The sequence below is a fragment of the Magnolia sinica genome, chromosome 15, assembly GCF_029962835.1.
Source record: "Magnolia sinica isolate HGM2019 chromosome 15, MsV1, whole genome shotgun sequence".
In the NCBI taxonomy this organism is placed as follows: domain Eukaryota; kingdom Viridiplantae; phylum Streptophyta; class Magnoliopsida; order Magnoliales; family Magnoliaceae; genus Magnolia; species Magnolia sinica.
Genome location: NC_080587.1, coordinates 75,934,765 through 75,959,346, shown reverse-complemented (window position 1 = coordinate 75,959,346; position 24,582 = coordinate 75,934,765). Strand labels below are relative to the sequence as shown.

The window sequence follows — 24,582 nt, the reverse complement described above, 5'->3', positions numbered from 1 at the left end:
AGAGTATAGGATAAATATGTAGAGCTGTTTATTCCTATCATTCTCAATAAAATACATAATGGATCCCTGTAGCGGTACATCTTAGTGATGCTTTCACTTTGTTTTGAGATTCTAAGAAACTATTATACTTTGCAGATTGTGGGAGTTGTATTTGATCTTTTCTCATTATTTCAAGAAACTATTATACTTTCACTTAGTGATGCTTAATATGTATTACATTTTTAAAAAAAAATTATTATTGTGATTTTTTAGTTTATAGTTGTGACTTGGGATTGTGATTTGTAAGTTAGATAATTAGTTACCCGTTTGAGAATTTCTATGTGGCCATACATAGATATAGTGTATTTTTTATGGCATAAAAATCGCTCAAATTGTTCCATTTTAAACAGTTCAAGGTTAGATGGATAGTATGCTTTCATATAATCTATTTAAATGTTCATGCCTGATCCGCGGTCCATCTCCTCGTTTTTCTCTGGATATGTTTCTTCTGTTTTGTATCCAATGCCAAATATTTTTACATTGCTTTAGATATTTGGCATCAAAATGTAACGCAAGATCAATTTATCTGGAAAGGCATGGGGAGATGCTGCCGGATTTTTGGCGTGAACGTTTAAATGTAAATCTGAAAGTATTACAATCTATCCAACCCTGGATAGATAACTAATTTAGGATTTAATTGTATTAGCTTGAAATTGATGGAGCAGACCCATATGTGCGTCGAAGATATCCGGATGTTGAGCGGGGGTTCCTGGAAGGTGGGAACCGCTGTTATGACCATGATGAAGCTGTCCATTTCCTATGGATAACAATATGGGTGGCCTGGCCATTTGGACAAGCCCGTGTATATGTATTAGCTCAGAATTGATGGAGCAAACCCGGATGTGTGTCGGAGCTATCCGGATGTTGAACGGGAGTCCCTGGAAGGTGGGAACCGCTGTTATGATCATGATGAAGTTGTCAATTTCCTATGGACACCCATATGGGTGGCCTGACCATTTGGACAGGCCCGTGTATATGTATTAGCTCAGAATTGATGGAACAAACCCGGATGTGCGTCGGAGTTATCCAGATGTTGAACGGGGGTCCCTGGAAGATGGGAACCGCTGTTATGACTATGATGAAACTGTCCTATGGATAGTCATTTGGGTATCCTGGCCATTTGGACAGGCCCATGTATATGTATTAGCTTAGAATTGATGGAGCAGACTCGGATATGCGTCAGAGCTATCCGGATGTTGAGTTAGAATCCTTGGAAGGTGGGAACCGCCATTATGACCATGATGAAGCTGTTCATTTCCTATGGACAGCAATATGGGTGGCCTAGCCATTTAGACAGGCCCATGTTTATATATTAACTCAAAATTGATGGAGCAGACCCTAGTATAACCTTAAACCTAAACATACACCTAAAACTAAACATCATGGTGGGGACAGTGCCCCCGACTATTGATTTCTTCCTGGGACCCACCATGATGGTTATTTGAGATCCAACCTGTTGTTAAGTTCACAGAGACCTAGACCGGAAGAAGGGATAACACAAACATCAGCTTGATCGAAAATTTTTGTGGTCCCAATTAGTTTCGAGGTCCACCTGAGCTTTGGATCTACCTCATTCTTCAGCTCATGCCCTAAAATGATCTCTCCAAATGGATGGCCGATTGGATACAACATATACATCATGGTGGGATCCAAATCTTAAGTGGACCATAATACAGTAAACAATGGTCCGTCGTGATTTATGTATTTCATCCACTCCGTTCATCTATTTTAACAGATAATTTTATGTCTTCAAACAATAAATGAAGTGTGTGCGTGTGTGTGTCTATATATATATATATATATATCTTAAATGGTGTGACCTACTATCAACAGGGCTGATCTAATACAAACGTTTCCAGGATAGGCTCATCTTGCCATGATTTTTTTAACGAAATACAGCTTTGTTCATATGTGGGCCCACTGTTCACGTTGATGCCTAAAAATCAAGAAAGGTGATCCAGGGATATGTTTATCCAGGTTGGATGCATCTTATGAATGGATTAGATGGCATATAAAAAGCTTCGATGTATTTCTATTATATCCATGTCGTCCATCTAATTCGGCATATCATTTTAGGGCGTATTACCAAAAATGATGTAGATCCAAAACTCAAGTGTACCACATCATGTAACGCCCTGAAATTCAAGGGTCGAGCATAACTCAGCTCCCGAGTTTCAAAACATCACTTATGCAACATATGCAATGATGGATGTATGTTGTCTGTATGAGTGCATAAAACATGGAGTAGATTAAGCCAAACTGCAAACATAATCCAGGGATAGGTGAAATCTGTAAGCGGAAGACTAAAGAAACACATATGTATAGCTATATAAGTCTCTGAGATATGTATGCTCTGCCAGGTCATAATTACAAGTGTTTGTTTCAAAATATAAGTATCAAAATGAAATCACCTATTACAAACTAAACCCTGAATCCCCGTAGCTCAGGACACGGCTCACATGAACCCGCCTGAGAACTGCATAAAGGAAAACGCCTCCTCGTCATCCTCATACTCCTGCTCTGCCTCATGGGTCGCATCATCATCTGCATCTAAGACAGAGTCTGGTTGGTGCTGAAACACCGTCCCAGAACGTGGGAGTGAGTGATCAACTCAGTGGAATTATACAGTAAAAGTTAACATATTATCAATTCAATCAAGCAGTAATGATAAGGCAATACAATCAAACATGTCCTAATTACTCTTGTTAATGCAAGGATGTTTGTAGAAATGATGCATGCCCTCGCCCGCACTCCCTCAGCGTCTTTATCTTACGGTACGCATGACAATCTCCCGCAGAACTCCACGACTCCAAAGCACATGCAATGCGGTGCATGAACATGATTTCCAAGTTGTTATTAATCCTTTTCATACAGCAGGATTGGGAAGCTAAGATACCTTCCTCATATCAATTCCCAAACGATGATCCATTTTAAGGTCGTCAGTCCTAGATAATCTCATACGATATTGTGGTTCTAGGTCGCTGCAAAGGGCTCGTCACCAATCAATGCATGCCTATCATACCTTAGTTATTACCCTAAGACTCGTCGCCTTAATGCAGTATCAAGATATGCTCGAGGTCACTACAAAGGGCTCGTCACCAATCAATGTAGGTCGACAGCACGAATATAGTATCTCATATCACCATAATCGGCTCACGAGTCTGAATGCTCACTGGTCACTACGGGGAGGCTCGTCACCTCAGCGTAGGCCGACAGCTCGACCACGGTGTCCCATACTACCATGCCCGGCTCATGAGTCTTAGCGGATCGAGGTGCCATAGTTAACGAGATTGCACTGGTAAGTTTGGTACCCTAGATTCAAACAATAGCGTCCATACATGGTGAACATCCACCAGAAAAATCGAGTTACTTGACGAGCTCGACTAGCACGAGCGCACGTTGAGTTAAACGACATGAAGTGCGCAAACACTCCGTGTGGCCAAACCACTGCCGACAACCCTAATACGACTCGGGTTCGTCAAACACGTCCTACGTGACGAAAGCAACCTCAGCCACGAACTCAAAGCTCGTTACCGATTCCCTAAACTATTTCATAGTCCCAAACACATTCAATTATAACAGATATTCATACCAGCAATTCAGAACAGTAATGGATCAACAATTTCAATCATACAAGCATGTGAGCATTTGATAGATTTCAACTTAACATGAATTTACACATAAGTAGCATCTAAGTTAAATAAACAAAGGATGTAAATTGCATGGAGGAAATCATATACATCATTAAGATTATATGACACAGTTATTCATTCAGACATTTCTACAAACACTTAGGCTACATATTCCAACATACATGACGTATGTTGATGATAGCACGCATTAGGACAATTCCTCTTGCCAAGGAGTTGTTACACATACAACTAGCACAAACATGCGACAATTAATCATGGCAACTACATGCTCATATTTCATACGTATACGATACTTTCTACATATACATGGAATACACAAATCTTAATATAGTTCATATATATCAGAAACGCAATACAAACATTGCATTTGGCATGTGAAATTGCACCCACAACAATAATAAACCATTAACCGACATTGAAGCCTTGAAAACCATAACCTATACGAATATAGTCTGCACTTTAAACCAGAAAGTGCACAACAGATCTGATTCATACGATAAGTCTTTGTCAACGGCGACTAGATAACCTAAGGTATGAATTAAATTAGCTACATCAACGCTTAGACTATTCTAAGCTCCAAAACAGGTTAGGGTTTGATTGACTTACCCAAGAATGAACTTAGAATCACCGGAATAACGATTCAGATGCGATGGATTAGGTACGCAGAGTCATAGGGAAGAATCTCAAGATGATTCACCAACTTCTCTCTCACTTTCTCTCTCTTTTCCTCTCTCTCCCTTAGCTAGGGTTTAGAAAATTCGTATGAAATTTGAGAGTGAGGGTTTAAGGTCTTTATATAGGCCTAAAATTGATGGAAATAGCCCCAGGGCCAAGGTATACTTAGGTTATAACCAAATCGGGTCTATTTCGATCCAATGGAGCGTTTCTGGAGGTCCTTTTTCTAAGTGTGGTCGGACTTAAGCTCACTAATATTGGATCTTAAGCAAGTTAAGTTTTCAGTCCGATCGGGTCTCCAGATCGCTCATGGCGGACCAATTTCAATTCAACAGTCACCGAAACTCGATCAGGTCCACAAGCACTTTGACATGTATGGGCCATCTTCCCTGATCCGAGGGTAAATTTGGGTCAGATTCTGACGGTCAGAATGCTTAAAATCGGCGCGCAAGCGACACGACTCAGATTTCTTAAATTCATATTTAATTTCTAAATAATTTCACATTTCTCACACTCTTTACTCCGGACTCAAGCAAATCGTCTCAGGACATCATCTGGACTTGATTTTTGAGGTGATTGTCAAGCCCAACAAGGTGATCATAATAGTCTAAGATCATCGCTATCGAACTTTCGATGCGCGGTCCAGGTCCAATACAAAGTTTCCAAGTACTCCCGAGAGCAACTGGATTTAGCGTTGAATCCTAGATTTCAGGGTAACATAGCGCTAACGATTCTACAAGTTTTGGGTCTTGTAGATCAAATTTAAAGTGATTGGTGCTAATTTCACAGGCAATCGAGTTTAACGCTAGTTAATTCACATTTAACTTCTAAAGGATTGAGTCCTAAGAGAATCCTGATTGAGGTGGTGCTCGGGTCTTTGCATGAAATTTTCTGGGATGTTACAATCTACCCCCCTTAAAGAAAAATTTCATCCTCGAAATTAGTACCTTCTCATACTCCTCGAGGATCTGAGGGTAGTTCTTTCTAACCTCAGCTTCAGTCTCCCAAGTAGCCTCTTCTTCACTGTGATGCGTCCACAGTACTTTCACAAGTGGAATGACCTTACTACGCAATACCTGCTCCTTCTTGTATAGGATACGCGTCGGTCGCAGTACATATGTAGCATCCTCGCTCAACTGCACCTGCTCCCAACTGATAATATGCGAAGGATCAGGAACGTATTTCTTCAGCATAAAAACATGAAATACGTTATACACGCCCGCAAGTGGTGTGAGCAAAGTAAGACAGTACACTACCGCTCCCACTCGATCCAGTATTTGAAATGAACCAATAAATCTCGGCGTGAGCTTCCCCTTCTTACCAAACCGCAGGACTCCCTTCATAGGGGAGACCTTAAGAAATACATGGTCTCCAACCTCGAACTCGAGCGGTCGCCGCCTCATATCAGTGTAACTCTTCTGCCTGCTCTAGGCTGTCAAAAGTCGGTCGAATAATGTCGATTTTCTCTGAAGTCACCTGAACCAACTCTAGGCCAATCAAACTACGCTCGCCAACTTCTGCCCAGCAATGCGGTGCTCTACACGGGCGACCATACAATGCCTCGTAGGGAGTCATGCCGATACTCGCCTGGAAGCTGTTGTTTTACGCGAACTCTGCATAAGGGAGACAATCATCCCAACTGTCCTTAAAATCCAAAACACAAGCTCGCAACATGTCCTCCAGAATCTGATTCACACGTTCTATCTGCGGATGAAACGCCGTGCTGAACTTTAATTTCACACCCAGTGCTTCCTGGATACGAGTCCAAAAGATAAATGTGAATCGCGTGTCTTGGTCCAATACGATCTCCAAGGGAACTCCATGCAGACGTACAATCTCCTTGATGTACAACCTAGCCAACTCATCAGCAGAGTTCGTAACTCTGATCGGTAAGAAATGAGCCGACTTCGTTAATCGGTCGACGATCACCCAAATGGAGTCATGTTCCTTCCTCGTTCTCGGTAGCCCTGAAATAAAATCCATAGAGATGGAGTCCCACTTCCATTCTGTTATGGGCATGGGCTGAAGCAGTCTAGGAGGTCGGCGATGCTCTGCCTTGACCTGCTAGCACGTGAGACAATGGGATATGAACTCAGCAATGTGAACTTTCATGTTGTCCCACTAGTAGGATCTCCTCATGTCTTGATACATCTTCGTGCTACCTGGATGCATTGCAAGCTTTGAATTATGGGCTGACTCGAGAACCTCCCGTCTCAAGTCAGGAATGTCTGGGACACATAGGCGGCCACGATATCATAGGCCCCCATCTGAACCAACACTCCACTCGGAGTCCTCATCTATACAAACCCGCTCTCTCATCTTCGCCAATAGCTCATCATCTGCCTAAGCTGCAATGATCCTTTCGTCAATGAGAGACTGTACTCGAATGTGTGCGATAACCTCATACGGCTCTTCCATCGTGAGTTTCTGCTCAATGTCCCGCACAAACTCCACCATGTCCCATTCTGCTATCATTAGCGGAGCCGCAAACTCTATAGTCTTCTTGCGACTCAACGCGTCTGCTACAAGGTTTGCCTTGCCTGGATGGTAAGAGACATCGAACTTAAAGTCCTTCAATGTTTTCATCCATCGGCGTTGCCTCATATTCAAGTCACGCTAAGTGAAGATATACTCAAGGCTTTTGTGGTCGCAAAAGAGCTCGAACTCCTCTCTGTAGAAGTAATATCTCTAGAGCTTTAGTGCGAAAATGAGAGCTGCCAACTCTAGGTCGTGTGTAGGGTAATTCTCTTCGTGTTTCCTCAACTGTCTCGAGGCATATGCAATCACCCTGTCCTTCTGCATAAGGACACAACCTAGACCAATGCAAGAGACATCAGTATATATCGTATACTTAACCCCTTACTCTGCCAATACTAGCACAAGGGCGGACGTCAACTTGTCCTTCAACTCCTGAAAGGCTATTTCAGCCTTCTCATTCCAAGCAAACTTCAAGTCTTTCCGTGTCAACTGAGACAACGGTCTGACTATCTTTGAGAAGTCTCGTATGAAGCGTCGATAATAGTCTGCTGGGCCCAGAAAGCTTCTCACCTCAGTAACCAAACCAGGCTACTTCCAGTCCTAAACTGCAGCTACCTTAGCGAGGTCGACAACTATCCCTTCCTGGGACACCACATGTCCTAGGAACTTGACTTCCTCCTTCCAGAAATTACATTTCTTGTACTGCGTAAAAAGCTGATTCTTCCTGAGAGCATCCAAGACCGCTCTTAGGTGCTCCCCGTGCTCTCCTCAACTCGTAGTGTATATCAAAATGTCATCGATAAAGACAATGACAAATCGGAACAAAAACGGCCGAAACACCCTATTCATCAGATCCATGAACACGGCCGGTGCGTTCGTAAGACCGAACGACATCACAAGGAACTCATAATGGCTGAAACTAGTTCTGAATGCGGTCTTCTGCACGTCCTCATCCTTGACGCGCAACTGATGATACCTTGACTGCAGGTCAATCTTTGAAAAGTACCATGCCCCCTTCAACTAATTAAAGATACCAGCCATGGAAGACAAAAAATGATGCTACTGCTGTTGTTGCTGCTGCTGGTGCTGCTGCTGCCAGATCTGCTGCTACTGCTGCTGCATCAACAGCATCATCTGCTCTAGCCTATCAGGAGGCGGAGCGGACGGAGATGCATGAGGTGTCGACGCAGATGCACGATTCTGCTCAGGAACCGAAGGCGTGACTGGAGGAACCATAGATGGTGTCACAGGAGTCGGCTCAGCAGCGGGGCCAGTGCTGGCTGAGAGTCCGGCCCAGCACCAAAATGAGACGGGCCCGACTGTGGATACACCTAAACCTAAACTTATAATCCTAACCTTAACCTAAAACTAAACCTAAACCTATTCTTAAATCCCTAAACCTAAACCCGAACCCAAACACGAATTCCTAAACTAGAATGTGGAGAGTCTAGGTGAAAGTATGACGAAGCCAAGCATAAGAAAATTTCGCAAAAGGTGTTAAGGTACTTCTCATTGAAACCCAAATTGCAAAGATTGTTTACATGTCGCAAGACGGCTGAAGATATGAGGTGGCATAAGGAGAAATACGTTCATGATGATAGTACACTGAGGCACCCTACAGACTCTGAAGCTTGGCAAAATTTTGACAAGTAATATGACTGGTTTCTAAAAGATTCTCACAATGTTCGACTAGGTCTTGCAAGTGATGATTTTAATCCATTTGGTAATATGAGTAGCTCGTAAAGTATGTGGCCAGTGGTACTTATGCCCTGCAATTTACTTCATTAGTTGTGTTTGAAGGAGTCATTTTTCATGACTTCATTGCTTATTCCTGGACCCAGGTCACCCAAGAATGACATTGATGTGTATTTGCGACCGTTAGTAGATGAGTTAAACGAGTTGTGGAGTGAAGGTGTACAAACGTATGACACATTTGCAGGACAGACATTTTGATTGCATGCAGTGGTCTTGTAGATAATAAATGACTTCCCCGCGTATGGGAATTTGTCTGGGTGGAGCACGAAGGGAAAGTTAGTTTGTCCTACATGTGGTATTGAAACTTGTTCATTATTATTGAAGTATGGTAAAAAAACATGTTATATGGGTCATCGTTACTTCCTTTCGAGCAATCATAGTTGGCGGAGGAAGACGATAATCTTTGATGGCAAATAAGATCATAAGCCACCACCGAAAGAGCTATCTGGAGAAGATGTGATACAACAACTGAGTAACATTGGAGAAATTAGATTTGGTAAGGTACTGCACTTAAAGAAGAGGAAACGTACAGTATTGGAGTATAACTGGAGGAAGAAGAGCATTTTTTTTAGTTACCCTATTGGATTAATCTGAAATTGCGACATAACTTGGATGTCATGCATATTGAGAAGAATATATGTGACAATGTCTTTGGAACATTGATGAACATAGAGAAGAAAACAAAAGACAGTTTCAAGGCTCGATTGGATCTACAAGCAATGGGCTTAAGGAAAGAGTTGCACTTGCAACCACATGAAAATTCATATATTATACCAGCAGCCTGCTACACATTTACAAAACTAGAGAGAAAGCGTTTATGTGAATGGTTGAGATCGGTGAAGTTTTTCAATGGGTATGCGTTAAATATATCTCGGTGCGTAAACATTTGGATTGTAAGGTAACAGGAATGAAAAGTCATGATTGTCACGTCCTTCTGCAACGTTTACTACCGGTTGCAATTCGTGGATTTCTAAACAAGGATATCAGTGTGGCGCTGATTGAGTTAGGGATATTTTTTAAGGATTTGTGTTCAAAATCGTTGAATTGAGGGACATTGTCATAATCCTTTGCAAACTTGAAAGAATATTTCCACCAGCATTTTTCGATGTCATGGTACACCTAGTGATTCACTTACCTCACGAGGCGAAGCTTGCAGGCCCAATACAATATCGTTGGATGTATCCGATCGAAAGGAGGTAGAACCTATTAAAATTTTTATTCATTCCATAAACTACATATATTCATGTTTTCATACGTATAATATAGTGGTTTTGTGTACAGATACCTTCACGCACTAAAACGATTTGTGAGGAATAAGGCACGTCTACAAGGATCTATTGCTGAGGCGTACATTGATAATGGGTGCCTGACATTTTGCTCCATGTATCTTCGTAGCATAGAGACTAGATTCAACCAAGAAGATTGGAATGTCGACAAAGGGCAGGAGTATAAACAAAGACTCATATCTATATTCGCATATAACGTCCGTCCTTTAGAATCCCCGACGTTTCAGGATATAGACCTTGGGGATTAAGAAAAGGCGCGGTAGTATGTGTCGTACAATTATGAAGAAATAGAGTCGTACTTAGAGTAAGTCAAATCCCTCGATAACTGTATCTTTACATACGATGATCTTAATGTTTCTTACTGATGACGTGCCAATTATGTGTAGCGAACACATCGAGGAGATAAAGTCCCAATACCCTACAAATTATGATCGAATGCATCAGGATTAGTTTTCAGAATGGTTCATAAAACATGTAAGATTTCACCTTGTATCTTACCACACTTAGAATTTTGTTGTATTGCACAATATTTAAACCTAAGAAAATTCCTAAACAATTATATTATGTACATGATAATAGATGAAGATGTTGCGCGCTAGCAACTCTGCGGATGTGTCTGATATACTCTACTCACTGGCATGCGGCCCTGATAGACGTGTATCTACATATATAGGTTGTATTGTAAACGAGACTCGGTTCCACACCGAGGAGCGTGAGAAGTATAGGACTACACAAAATAGTAGGGTGGTTGTAAAGGGAACGCATGAGGAGGTAGAAATTGACTTTTATGGCGTTTTGATGGATATTATTGAGCTTAGTTATTGTATAAGAAAGCGGGTATACTTATTTAAATGTGATTGGTTGGGACATTGGAAATAAGAAGTTAGGAATACAGACTGACAGCTACTTTATGAGCGTAAATTTATCTCGGAAGTGGTTTAAGGACGACCCATTTGTCCTCGTCAGCCAAGCCGAACAAGTATTTTACCTTGCTGACACCAAATTAAGCGGCTCTTGGCACGTGGTGTAGAAAATAAAGCCCAGGAACGTATTTAACGTTCCCGAACTAGACATTGAAGATAGCGAGGACAATGGAAATGAAACGTCTAGGGTTGAACAAGCATATCAAGAAGACATGTCATCTAGGGATAGAGTGACTGATCCAAATGTTGATATTGATGTGGTGCAATTGGACAGAGATGATGTGCCACCTAATCATGTTGATGCCTCAATAATACATGACATTGTTAGAGATGATCGCGATTTCTTTGATGACGACGTTGCAGACGATGAAGAGGAAATACTAAGCAGCGATAGTAATGGTGAAGAAGAAATAGTCCTAAGCGACAGTGATATAGACGACGATTATTAAATGTACACGTGATTTATATGTCATTTTTCAATTCGAATAATTTGATTATTACATGTATACATATTTTACAAGTAATGATTTATTCCTTTAATTGACTTGTTTATAATCCACATTTGCAGTTGAGTCAATTTTTCATCATGTCCTCCTCAAACCGGAGCGTAGCGGAAGCACGCAACATACTTCATCAGCTGTTGTGGATGGACTTTCCGACCTATCTTCTTATGGTCGGGCTAAAGAGATACTCGGTATGGTCGATGAGTGTAGGGGGGAATATATCAACGATGACTCAGATGAAAGATTATACAATCTCAAAGAAATTTCGAACCTGAAGGAGGAATATAACCGCGGAAAACTTCATATGGAAGATGCAGTTTTATCACTTGCACATCTGAATGATGTTGCGAGAGACCAGATTTCTCCTATTGTGACTGACATGTTAGTTGTAACAATGTCGAGTGTTTCACACAGCTTGATATATACTTCTACAACGTATGATAACTTACGCAGGGAGTACTTCGGATAATTAATCCGAAGTTGTTTTATATTACAATGAAATATATGTATTTAATATAGAATGACAATGTGTAATTGAATTTTCAAATTTTACTAAAATGTTTACGGTTTTATTATATTATGCTTGCATTATAGTGTAATGGTGTAATCATATGTTAATCATCTTTCTAAGCATAAGCACAAATTCATTCTACCATCAACACTACTTGTATAATATTTTAGCATATTCTACTTGCACTGTAAAGTTTAATGTGCTTATTATATTAATGTTCATACACTTATACTGACATTGTTTAAATTTATAAGTTCGTACTTCGCATATATTCAGTCATGGCACCAGGTGGGAGATCACGTCATTCGTGCACTGGATCTACCCCTTCCACCTGTGATGCGGCGGAAACAGCATCGACGTTACATGTTGCATCACAGGCATCTGAGCCCTCGGTTAAGTATACACCGGGCACTGCATATAAGTGTAGACATATATTTTTTTTAGTGACTTCTGTTTATGTTTAGACTTACATATTTCTTTTGCGACAGCATCGTCAACCAGTCGACGAAGACGTGGACCCACGGGTGGGTTAGTTTTAGAGCGACTTACATATGAGGGTAGGGTGACAGTAGAGTTTCCACAGGACTACCTTAGACCTGTTGGGGACAATGTAAGATTGTTTACGTCGGAGGTCGATGCTCTATGCCAATCTCTGATCCCCACCACTACCCCTCGTTGGCAGACGTGATAAATGATGTGCGGCATCTCATCCGTCAACGCCTTCAAATAAATTTTAATAAATTAAATTTTCTTTTGTGAAAGTTCATTTATGGTTAAGTTATTTTCTTAATAAGTTTATTGCCTTAATCTATTATTTAAGAAACTGCAGGATAAATTTGTCTTAGATCTGAGTGTTTCCTACATTTCTCATGCTGTCGACGACATGGTCAAGAAGCGGTTCAAGAAGTACCGCAGGGGGTTGCACCAGCGGTACAAGCGGTGTAGGACCCACGAGGAGGTCGTACTATCCGTACCGCCGCAGGTGACTACAAACGACCAGCGGATACTTTGTGAGAGATTTTCATTTGAGGCTTTTCAGGTAATATTTATTATTTACGATATCCTAAGGTAACAATTAAATTCGCAATTAATAACAATGTATTATGAATAATGTGTTCAGAAGAGGAGCAAAATAAATTCTGCGAATAGAGAAAAGTTAGAAGTGAACCACGCAGCTGGTTCAAAGTCATTTATATGACATGGTAAGAAATTTCTGGTGATTATTAAGTTAATGTATTCAAAGTCATTTATATTAACTTTATTATCCTTTCAATTGCGCCGCGAGATTCCGTCATCGGCCAGGAGCCTGGACCAGTAGACCTCTACAGAGGGACTCACTATCAGCAGGCAATGGGATCTTAGGTTCATCCTAGAGCCAGCAAGAATTGGATAAAAATCCTTACATTATAAATTTTAATTGCATTGAAGTATAATAAGGTCATTCGTTATGAAAATTCATATGTTTTCATTACAGGCGGTGATGGACACCATACGTAATCAGCCCACTCCCGATGGTAGTCAACAGAGTGAGCCAGATATCCTGACCGAGGTGCTTAGCACCCTTTCTGTATATGTGCGTGGGCTTGGCCGTGGTGCCAAGCTCATGGCACCCGCTAGACCTGCCTCCAACCGATCTGTCGCTGGCGAGAGCGCCCTACGCCAAGCTGATATCGCAGAGAGAGAGTTTCAGCAGCTACGAATCATCGTCGATGAGATCAGAGAGCAGCTGGAGAGGCAGAGGGAGGAAGACGAGAGGCGCTAGGAGGAGCAGGAGAAAAGGATTGAAGAGATGCGAGTGGAGCATGAGCGACAGATGCAAGAAATGTTTCAGGCTCTCGCTGTACTCTTAGCCACCGATGCCCCACCACCTCTGCCTTCATCTGATGCCCCATCACCACTACCTTCATCTTCGTGATTTTTTTTATTTTGTTTATAATTTATTTTATTTACGAATGTTAAACTCATATGTATTTGTACATGGATGAATGTGATGTGGATAAGATTGTTTGCGTATGAATGAATGTGATTTGTGTTTGGATGGATGTAATTTGTGTTTGGATGAATGTGGATGTGAATATGATGAAAATGTATCATAACAGGTGTATATCAAGAATTTTTTTTTCTGAATTTTGAAAAAATAAAAGAGTGACTATTACCGACGAAATATTTCGTTGGTAAAAGTTTAATCCACAATTTATACCCGGCCTTTTGCAAATCATGTATTTCAACATCTCAATAATTTCACCAAGGCAACATCTTTTTTGATGATTACATTGTGGTTGGCTCCGTTACTACTAAAATCGCAGCCTGTGTACTGATGGTAAGCTGCATGTTTATATGAAGCAGTTATTTGTTCTTCATTTGTAGGAAGGAAATTACAGAACGGGTGTTGGAGAAAGTAATGAAATGTTGGAGAAGTAAATAAAGAAAATTTGTATTTGTTTTTTTTTATTTTTTTTCATCTCATTTGCCCAATGACAGGCCATATTTAACATGCACGTCTGGCCCACTCGATGAATGGACTAGCCTGACTTTTGTGCCAGTTCATTTGCATGGCAGGTCCACCTGACATTGTACACTGGTGAGCAGCACTCCTAAAAAAAATTTCAAGAACATCACCAATAATCCCCGCAAGAACAGGACCCGTCTTTAAAATGGTGGAACCTATTTGAATCCCTGACAATGATGCCCCGGTCGTAGATCTTTGATAGAAGCTTAATTGCTGAATGAAAGTCACTGCATACACGAAGGTTCTTCACCACACATATCGTCGTACCAGGGCTCGTGCTGACGAATCCAAAGGCTATGATGACTCAATGAAGTCTGCTTCACTTCTTCCTCATCAATATCAAGCAATACCTGTTCAGTATTAAGGCTCATACCCATCAACCCTCAATCTATCACCCATTTCACCAAGCATTTCATAAATCTCCTTTTTCCGAAAATGGGTTACATCTCCAACTACAAATTCATGAACGACGCCATCCACTTCAATTGAACTGCATCCAAGGTAACTTCCTTATCCCTCTTTCAAACATCATCTTCCTCACCTTATGAACTCCATCCCAATTATCTGCCATCGCATATAAGTTTGATAACAGAACATACCCTGCGTGATCATCTGGGGCCAATTCAATCAGCCGAATGCCTGAATACTCACCCAGCTCGAAATTCCTATGGATTCTACAAGCACCCAACAAAGCCTTCCACATAACAGCATCTGGGTCCATTGGCATCTTTCTCATAATCTCCTCTGCCTTATCGAACAGACCTGCCCGGCTGAATAGATCAACCATACATCCATAATGCGCAATGTCAGGTTCAATACCATACATCCATAACTTTGTACTTTATAATTTCATGGGGATAAGATCCACAACGTCTGTTAGATGCCCCACCTTATAGATCAGAACGATTCAGGTTGGGCCAGTCTAGTTCGGGTTGATCCAAACCCAAGATGCAGCCCTGGTACAGGATTAAAAGAATAAGATTACATTGCATGCTAAAAAACACCAATGGGAAAAAAACCACATTGATTCAAACCTGGATCGATTTTAGTTTGCTAGCTTCAAACTATAGCTTCTGATGCGTGAGAGTGGCACTCAATTAAACTCTCGACCCTCTGCAGCATTTTGGATAATAATGCAAATCCTATGATTAGAGGAGATAAACACAACAAAAGGGAGAGGAAAGAAAAGGAATTATACAATACTCGGCCTGAGATTGCTCGGGTTTTCAGTGCATGCAAGTGAACGCATGGTTTAGTGCTCCAAACCATTGGTATGAAGGGCTTCACCATGGATCTGTGCACCCAAAAAAATTCCCCAGATTGATGATGCCAGCCGTTGGATCTTTGGCCGTTTTTCAGTTGAATATGGGCCTTTGCGGCATTTCATTTGTTAACCATCTTCTTGCTGGCCACCAATTGACAGCCTAGGATTTTCCCATCTGGGAGACTTTTGGTGCATAGTGAGGTCCATCAGAGCAACCATTCGGATCACTAAATCATGGACCCCACTTGTACAAATTGAAAAGCTGAGGGTACAGTAGTTATTCCTAGGTCAACCGTTGTATAATACCTCAAAATTGAAGCCTCGACACCAATTTACCTTCACCGATCTTCCAACCACCTCCAATTTCTGCAATAATAGTTCTGGAGGATTGATAGAATCCTGCCCGAAATATCTGGACGGAGACATCTGAAATATACAAAAGGAATAAAGAGAAGGATTCAGCAGGCACAAACTGTGGCTGTAGTTACTAGAATAAGAAGCATGCATAGCAAAGACATTCATAAACTCGCCGCTTGAGTCATAACTCTGCTGAGTTGACTCGGTTTGGCCAAGTTTCAAATACATAATCTCTTTCTTGAAAAGGCAATGAAAATTTAGTAAAAAGCACAAAAGGCTCAAAAGAAACTACCCACTTTGGGCTATGTAGTTGGAACACAGTACCCACCCAATTACATCCAATTTAGCCCTCTTATATACAGACTCTTCCAATGATCAAATACATAATCTGATATACTATTTATAAAATCTCAACCAAATCAAATTATTGTGAAATCAAATCAGAGAGTTTCTTATTGCCTCAGCCAAGTTGGACTCAGAAATTGAATGACCAATTCTAAGTCAAGCCTGGGTTCTTGAATATGATCATAAAAAAATAAAATTTAAATTTAAATTTAAAAAAACAACAACAACAACAACAATAATTTAGAATTGTATTTGCAGGAATGCTCACATGAACCTCAACGGATAGTAAGCTACCATCCACCTTGCACACACATGCCAATGTGTCAAGTGTATATGACATCTGAGATTTCCAATAGGTGGCCCGAGCATGAAGATCATCTGGCCCAGAAATCAGGCAGATGCTGCACTCATCGGGTTGAACACATCATCTGAGAAGAAAGGCTGGCCAAAAGTCTGATTCGGCACCACATGTTTCACCCACCAAACGAGTGAATAGTCTCATTTTTTGTGCTGGGTGTTCTTCGTTGTGGGCCCACCTTTTGGATGGCTCAGTTGTCCTAAAGACATGATATGTTGGCATGTGGGCACAACATTGCTGGTAACTTCCATCCAATGAGGTGTATGTGTACATTCCTCCATATAACCAGTGAACAAGGATGCTCCACCTTTTAGAACTGTCATGTAGAACGCATGTGTGACGACATGTTGAAATGGAGATTTGGAAACTTGGACGTAACCTTATTTATCTTTTTGTATACACTCTGGAATTACTTGGAGATTTGTGTATTGTTTAATGTAGTTTTGTTTGTTAACAAATATTTTATTCTTAAGCAATCTACTATTTATATAAGAGTTTTGCCAACATCCAAGCTTTTAAATGACACATGAGAATTGGGTTGACCTATCGTTAATTTGAACAGGTCATTCATTCATACATCTGGGAGAGCCATGGTGCAATGTGGATGATCCTAAACATCTAATCGATAGCATGGAAAATGGACCATCAAGATTGAGCGGAGAAACAAAATATGTTTAATTATTATCCCAAAACGTCTATCTGATAGATCCCACTTTGCAACTTATGATTCCAAAGTAGCACTTTGGTTTGATTATTCTAATCACGTGATATATTGCTCATAAACAACAAATGGTTGTAACAAATTGGCCCCACTCAAACGGCTAAGATCACATGATTAGCATGATTCTTGCGCTGTGGCTTGCACCCAATGGTACAATTGAATGAACCGTCCCGATTGATGATTGGACATACCACATGTCATTCAAAAAGGTTTGAGGATGTTGCTAACATCCCCAAAAAGGAGGGACACTAGCAAAAAACCTTTATATAATGATAGTGTCGAGAACTCTCATTTCCTCACACATTGTTTGCAGGCGAGTCAACTGATGCCATACTCCTGGTTGTAGCAAAAAGCTTAGGAGCAAAACAGCACAAGGCAACCAAAAAAGTAATAAATTATCACGCTGAGCATTCATACCAGCTGGGATGTCAAGACTGTTCCAACACTGTGATGCCCCCACGCTGCGTGTGACGATCAGTAAGCAGCTCCATAATTTGACTGATCTTCACTGGTGGAAACTTGCTGAGCAAAGCCCTCATTCCTCAAGTTTGAAATATGAGCCAGGACAGCCTAGACAAACAGCATTGTAAAAGTGATTATATGGAAATTTTTCTCCTATGAACCAGTTCTCACGAGAACCCTTTAAAAACTCAGGCCCATACAGACCCTTCATTTGGCTTGGATGAAGGGTCATGCAACATATCAAGCTGTTTTGCAACATAGGTGGCCCAGTGAAAATTGAGGTTAGGTGTCCCCTCCCACTTTGTTCCTTTTTGTGGCCCACCAGAGTTTTGGATTGGGCTGATTTATGGGCCCTAGTTTTTCATGAAGTGACACACCTGATGGACAGGTTGACTGTTATGCACACATCGTGTGGGATGAGTTCTCGCGGACCAGTTCCTAGGAGATCATCACTTGTGATTATATATACTCTAAAAATGGAATTGCATAATCGAACCTTTTGTTATTTAGACCACCTTCCTAAAATCACTCAGATGAGAAACTCCTTGGATTTGAATGTCATCGCTTGCCGGCCTTCGAACGCCTGCATTCTCGATTCTGACAGAATTGATGACGAAAAGGGACTGAAAATATCCTGATAACAATGGTGAAGGTTTTCTAAATGTACCAAAGGAGGAACACAAAACAAGAAACAACATGGTATACCATTGCAACGAGTTTTGGAACCAAGCAGCATTAGATTTAAATTATATGAGAATAAAGAGCATTGCTTAGCCCACATGCATGGAGAAGTCATCTAATGCACACACCATCACATATCCCAGCATGACAGACAGGTGAAATATCCAAGCCACGGATTAGGTGGAACTCATCGAGTAGATGTTACTACTCAAAGATAGAGTTTGTTGATTCAGTAGGTGAGCAATGCTATTAGAATTAAGTTGACAGGTTAGAAAGCTTCGGCTGATTTTGTCCACAACTCTACATCTATTCAGTTTTGTAGCCCATCGCACTGGTGGACCGACCTGATGTTTGAGATAGGGAATCTAATGCTGACTTGTACAGGTGTGTGAGCTTAGCAAAGCTTGAGAATAAAAAACTGAGTACATAACAAACAATACAGTCACAGAAGCATCAGACAAGCACAACTGTATCTCCAAAATATTCTTCATTTAGGAGTAAAGAACCTTGAATCCAATAGAAAACCTCTTTTGGTGGACTAATCTTTTAGGGAAGGCAGGATGTGACAGTATCTCACCTTCCACTGATATATTTTGTTTGGTGCAGATAATAAAATATATTTTGATAGTTAAAAATGGCATAAATAAGCCATTCAAAAAATGGCATAAATAATAAATCAGTGAAATATTCCACCATTTTGATCATTTTTCTCCTGAATTTCTTTCCCCCATTTGGGAAGATGCCACAGTTACATCTCATGGGAGTAAACATGCAATAGAATACTGCACTCTTTCCCAATGACCAAATGGCCTCTTAATTGAAATGCTATTTTACGAGCAGCGAATTTTAAATACAAGTTAATGAATAATTATATCAGGAAAAAAAAAGCATTTAGAGAGCACAAATCATATATGTTTGGAATGCATTTCTAGCGTCAAATTATTTTCTTACCTTGTTCAACAATAATATCTGTCACTGATGGTTATAGAACATGGCTTTCTTTCTTCAGAACCCCAAAACAAGGGAAAGGTACAGGTCTTACATACTGCACCAGAAAAACACATTCATGATGCAACTTCAGAGAATTTATGTATCAGTAAAAGCTCTGTCATTCTTATTTCAAATCCATCAAATTTATAACTACCTATACAAATAAGGTTGCAATTTGATTAGATTAGCCAGCATCCACCCCTAGTTAGCCCGTTTTGGGCTTCATTGGGGCTCTTCCCAAGGCCCACTGGTTACGCCCGGGCGGATTTGTCTGGCCCAATAGCTAATCTATCATGCCTGTGCTTGACTCTACCTTATGACCCAATAGGTTGGCCTGGCCTAAGCTATTTAACATCGTTGGGCTCAGTCCTCGCTTAGAGGCCTGGATGCAGCCTAGTTCCTTAGCTCACAGGATGGGCAGGCTTGGACTCATGTCCTCAACTCATTTTCCCAAGTTATCGTGAGAACTTTTACCCTGATCCTGTGAGCTAAGGAACTAGGCTGCATTCAGGCCTATGCAAAATTACAGTAGTGGCACTAGCAATTGATGAAAATTGACAGGAGCTATAGGAGTTACCTTGTAAACTATGGCATTAGGAGTGACATAGAGCTTTCTAGACTGGAACTATTTCCGCGAGATGTATCTTCTCACAGGCAGACAAAGCAACATGAAAAATCCAATGTCCCATGCCGGAATCAAAAGTAAAGAATAAAGAACTCATTGAGCTGTTTGGTACTTAACATAGTGATCTTCCATATCTTAGAAGGACGCATCATATACAATTGTTTCATCTTCACCCCAACCATCATCATACGACACAGTATATGACAAGCGCCTCTCCGAGACATCGATTTCCATGTCTGTGGATCCCTCCATGGCCTCATCTGTGGATCCCATCTAAGCGATTGAATTCATGCATCAACATGACAAAAATTAGCGTCTCATGCTGTTAAGCTCCACAAATGTTGAAATGATTTGGAACATGCATGTTGATTGTCAAAAACATGTTCAGTCGCTTTAACAAAAAGAAAAGATAATAAAGCATGTCTGGTCCTAGATTATTGGAAGTCACCACTCTAGACATTAATATGGCTAGTGACTCCTGACCATTGATGAGTTGGGCCCGACATCGAATGGCCCATGGTAGAAAAGCCACACAAATTGAACGATCCAAGCTTTCTAATGGATCGATCTTGTCCTTTGAATGGGGACCACATTCTGTTTCACCATTCATTTCCAGCTACAAATTGGCCAGCTATGACTGCCTGGCAAACTTTTCAAACCATTGCACAATCTAGATTGATTGACCATACAGTCACATATAGAGTGGTAAGCAAGATATTCCACAATGGTAACAAATGCCATAATGACCACCACCATTGCTGTTACAATACGGGCAGTAACAGTTTTTTTTTTTTTAACTATTTGGCCCCATAATGGACTGTTATAGGGCCGTTACAACCCCGTAACGTGTAACAGTTACCACCTTTACAACTACATCATCACTGTTACGGCAGGCACGTAGCTATTTTGGGATACCTTAGTGGTAAGTGCCAACCAAGACTACTTGCTCATGGTGAACCAGAATCAGCCTCATGTATGAATATACATATTATGTATCCACGTAATCAATCTGTTTTGCCCATTTCATGCACATTCAAGGAAAATGACTAACTGGGCACATCTAACACATTCACATGCAAACAGATGCATTCTATCATAGGTTATATTTCTTTCCATATAATCTGAATTAGCCTAGTTTCACATGCAAGCAGTGTGTATTAAGGTCTTTTTTTAACAATCTCTGAAGTTTCATTGAAAAATTAAACCATTTTCCGAATGTTTGCCCATGTTTCCCAAAAAGTGCGATAAATTACCCAATACAAACAATATATCCCATGCGATAACTGATACGTATCTGTATCCCAAGAATGCGACACGTAACGCGATACTGATGCTTCGAACACTAGTTGCATTGACCTTGATTTCCTTCTCAACTGTCCAATTTATGCTAGCAATTTGCCAATTAGGGTTGTCAAATCAGTGTGTTTTCAAGCCATGGTCCACGATTTGGGTTGTCTAAATTGTCGGGTGTGTATGTCGTGGATATTGTCAATATGTTGTCACTGCCTGATAAATGGTGGCAAACGCTCACCACATTCAGCTCCACAAGAAAGATTGTATCCATAGATGCAAATGACCTAGGCCCCAAATTCATCAGTTAGGTCATTGGCCAAACCCTCATCGTGGGCCCCAAATCCATGGGTTCCGCCTCACATGGGCCCTAAATTCATGGGTTCTGTGGGCCGCCCACCTCGAGTGTGCTCCTGCATCCCACAGGCCACCCCACTCAAGCCTGGTGTGAAAATGCCCCCGCATTAATCACCCCTGATGAGGAGTTTCGAACACAAGACCTCTTGCTATGATACCAATTTGATGCAGGACAATTAACCACTTGCTCTAAAAGCTCGAACTGATAGAGCATGGTGAATTAATCCATTTATCTCATAGCCCAAGCCCTAAATCCATGGGTTAGGTCATCAGCCAAACCCTCCCCGTAGGCCCCAAATCCATAGGTTCTGCGGGCCGCCCACCCTGAGTGTGCCCATGCATCTCACAGGCCACCCCACTCGAGCCTGGTGTGAAAATGACCCCGCATTATTAGGGTTGTTAGATAATTCCTTTGTCCGAGTCGTAATATTGAAGCATTCTCGGCACTTCACACCCATGAAGTAGTTCGGAGACTGAACAAGACAAAAGGAGTTGACACTTCACATACAGCCATTGCTGCATGCACATCTAATATACTTCAATCCCAGTGGGAGCTATAAAGTTGTATAAGTATCTATATGTATATGTGAGTACACCATCATCATCATCCAATATCCCAACTAACTACCATCAACTACATAACTCTTGTTACACCATTCCACCCTATCAAGGACCGTATCCTTGGATAAACCATAAGTCATCAATTTTTTTAATTTTTTTACTAAGGTAACGATTGATATATAAAAGGAAAACAAGAACAAAAGAGGAGAGAGTCTGCTGAGAAAGCAGACATAGCTAAGCTCCAAAAAAACGAAGGTCAAAGTCCTTCAAAAACGATACATCAACAGTCTATTTAATAATAAGACCCTTAGCCTTGGAGGAAACTGATTCCGCTGCATTTGAGATGTTCCTAAAACATCTACTATTTCTTTCTTCCCAAACAGACCACCGGATAGGAAGAATCGCCATTCTCCAGAAACGCTTTCTTTTCTTTCCAAGACTGACCTCGTGCCAAGCAAGAAGAAGAGAATCTACAGAACCATGAAAACACCAACTGATGCTAAATCGAGAGCAAAAGGCTGACTAGATTTTAACGATGAAGGGGCAGTGGATTAGTAAATGATCAACCGATTCTTCATTCTTCATGCAACATAAGAAGATATTGACTATCTGCATTCCTCTTTTTTCAGATTGTCCACCATAAGAATCTTTTTCTTTGTTACCAACCAGTCGAAGCAAACCATCTTTTGGGGGGGGGGGGGGAGGGGGGAATATTTCCAGATGTAGGGGGTCAGGGTAATGTTTGAAACCGTTGTTTTGCTGTGAAGATGAAAATAGAACGATTTGACTAAAAATCTGCTGGATTTATCTAGTCTCCAGATGAGTTTGTCTTCGACTTGCTGATTAGGCATTGCCTAATAGATGCAGAGAGTAAGGTCCACGTACTCGTCGATTTCCCAGTCCTGAAGATTTCTTCTGCAATTAACAGACCATTCCACCTTACCAGATGACATAGAGAAGCATTTAGCGATTGAAGAAGCCTTCTTTGGAACCAGACGAAAGATATTAGGAAAGCGATTTTTTAAAAGATCGTCGCCCACCCATAGATCTTCCCAAAATCTAATATCGTTGCTCTTTCCTAACTCGAAACCAATACCTGCAAGGACTTTATTTTTCATACGAATGATGCCTTTCCAAACATAAGAAGCTCTGTAATAGAAGGAGTCTCTTGTCCACCACCCACCTACAGAGTAACCATATTTGCTTTTGATGAAGATGTTCCAAAGGGAACCTTTTTCAGACCCTAGCCTCCATATCCACTTGGCAAGAAGGGCCTGATATCTCTACATATGTCCTTTTGGGCCTTCCCCCTGTCCTTTTAGTGCCTTCAACTTGAACTAACTCACATGGACAATCTACTTTCCCTCATTACTTTTTGGCTTCTCCTAAGTTCCCTTGAATGCATTCATTTCTAATTTGATCCTTCCTCACACTGCCACTCATACATCTCAACATCCTTATTTCAACTATGTTCATCCCATGAACATGATCTTCCTTAACTGCTCAACATTTTGCCTTGTAAAGTATGGCTTGTCTTATAACTATCTTATAAATCCCCCTTTCAGTTTGATTGATATGTGGCAATCATATAAACTCCAGAAGCACATCTCCACTTCATTAACCTAGCTAATTCTATGAGCAACATCCTTCTCAATCTCCCTGCTTCATGAATTGTTGATCCAAGGTATCTAAAAGGGTCATTTTTTTTGTGCTTCTTGGTCAACAATCGTAACTAATTCCTCATGTCGATTCTTGTTATTACTAAAATTGCATTCCATACATTTTGTCTCAATTTAAGTAATTTTAAAACCTTTAGATTCTAAAGCATCCCTACCTAGCTCTAGCCTTGCGTTTACTTATGTACTCACATCTATATGTATATGTGAGTACACCATCATCATCATCCAATATCCCAACTAACTGCCATCAACTACATAAATCTTGTTACGCCATTCCACCCTATCAAGGACCGTCTCCTTGGACAAATCATAAGTCATCAAAAATCTTCTGGACATTGGACAACTCTACAGAAGAGCATCAGAAAAGCATGGATGAATATAAAAAAGGATAACACAAGAATATAGTATGAGAATAAATTGATGTGACTTGATAACTTTTGTCAAATGCCTACCATTTTATGTTATAAACAAACTTCATAAAGGAACATATTAATTGAACATTTTAATCTCAGTCTCGGAGTAAGACTCTCCAAGGAACCAAAACACTAAAGACTAGTCAG

The 24,582-nt window shown here is 40.8% G+C and overlaps 2 long non-coding RNA genes across 3 annotated transcripts in view; both read right to left on the bottom strand.

Annotated features, from left to right (window-relative positions):
- Positions 1–14,241: 14,241 nt before the first annotated feature.
- LOC131227224 (uncharacterized) overlaps positions 14,242–24,582 on the bottom strand; it is a 60,031-nt gene continuing 49,690 nt past the window's right edge. The window contains exon 2 of the long non-coding RNA XR_009162118.1: positions 14,242–15,221. This is a non-coding gene — a long non-coding RNA (uncharacterized LOC131227224). The remainder of the gene's footprint in view (positions 15,222–24,582) is intronic.
- Positions 15,233–20,793, bottom strand: LOC131227223 (uncharacterized). Of its 2 annotated transcripts, none has more exons than XR_009162117.1 (6): positions 20,088–20,793; positions 19,472–19,595; positions 18,355–18,473; positions 17,795–17,947; positions 15,933–16,022; positions 15,233–15,445 (listed from the first exon to the last, which is right to left on the bottom strand). It is a non-coding gene; the product is annotated as an uncharacterized LOC131227223 (long non-coding RNA). The 2 variants fall into 2 exon arrangements; XR_009162116.1 differs by having other exon boundaries at positions 19,472–19,565.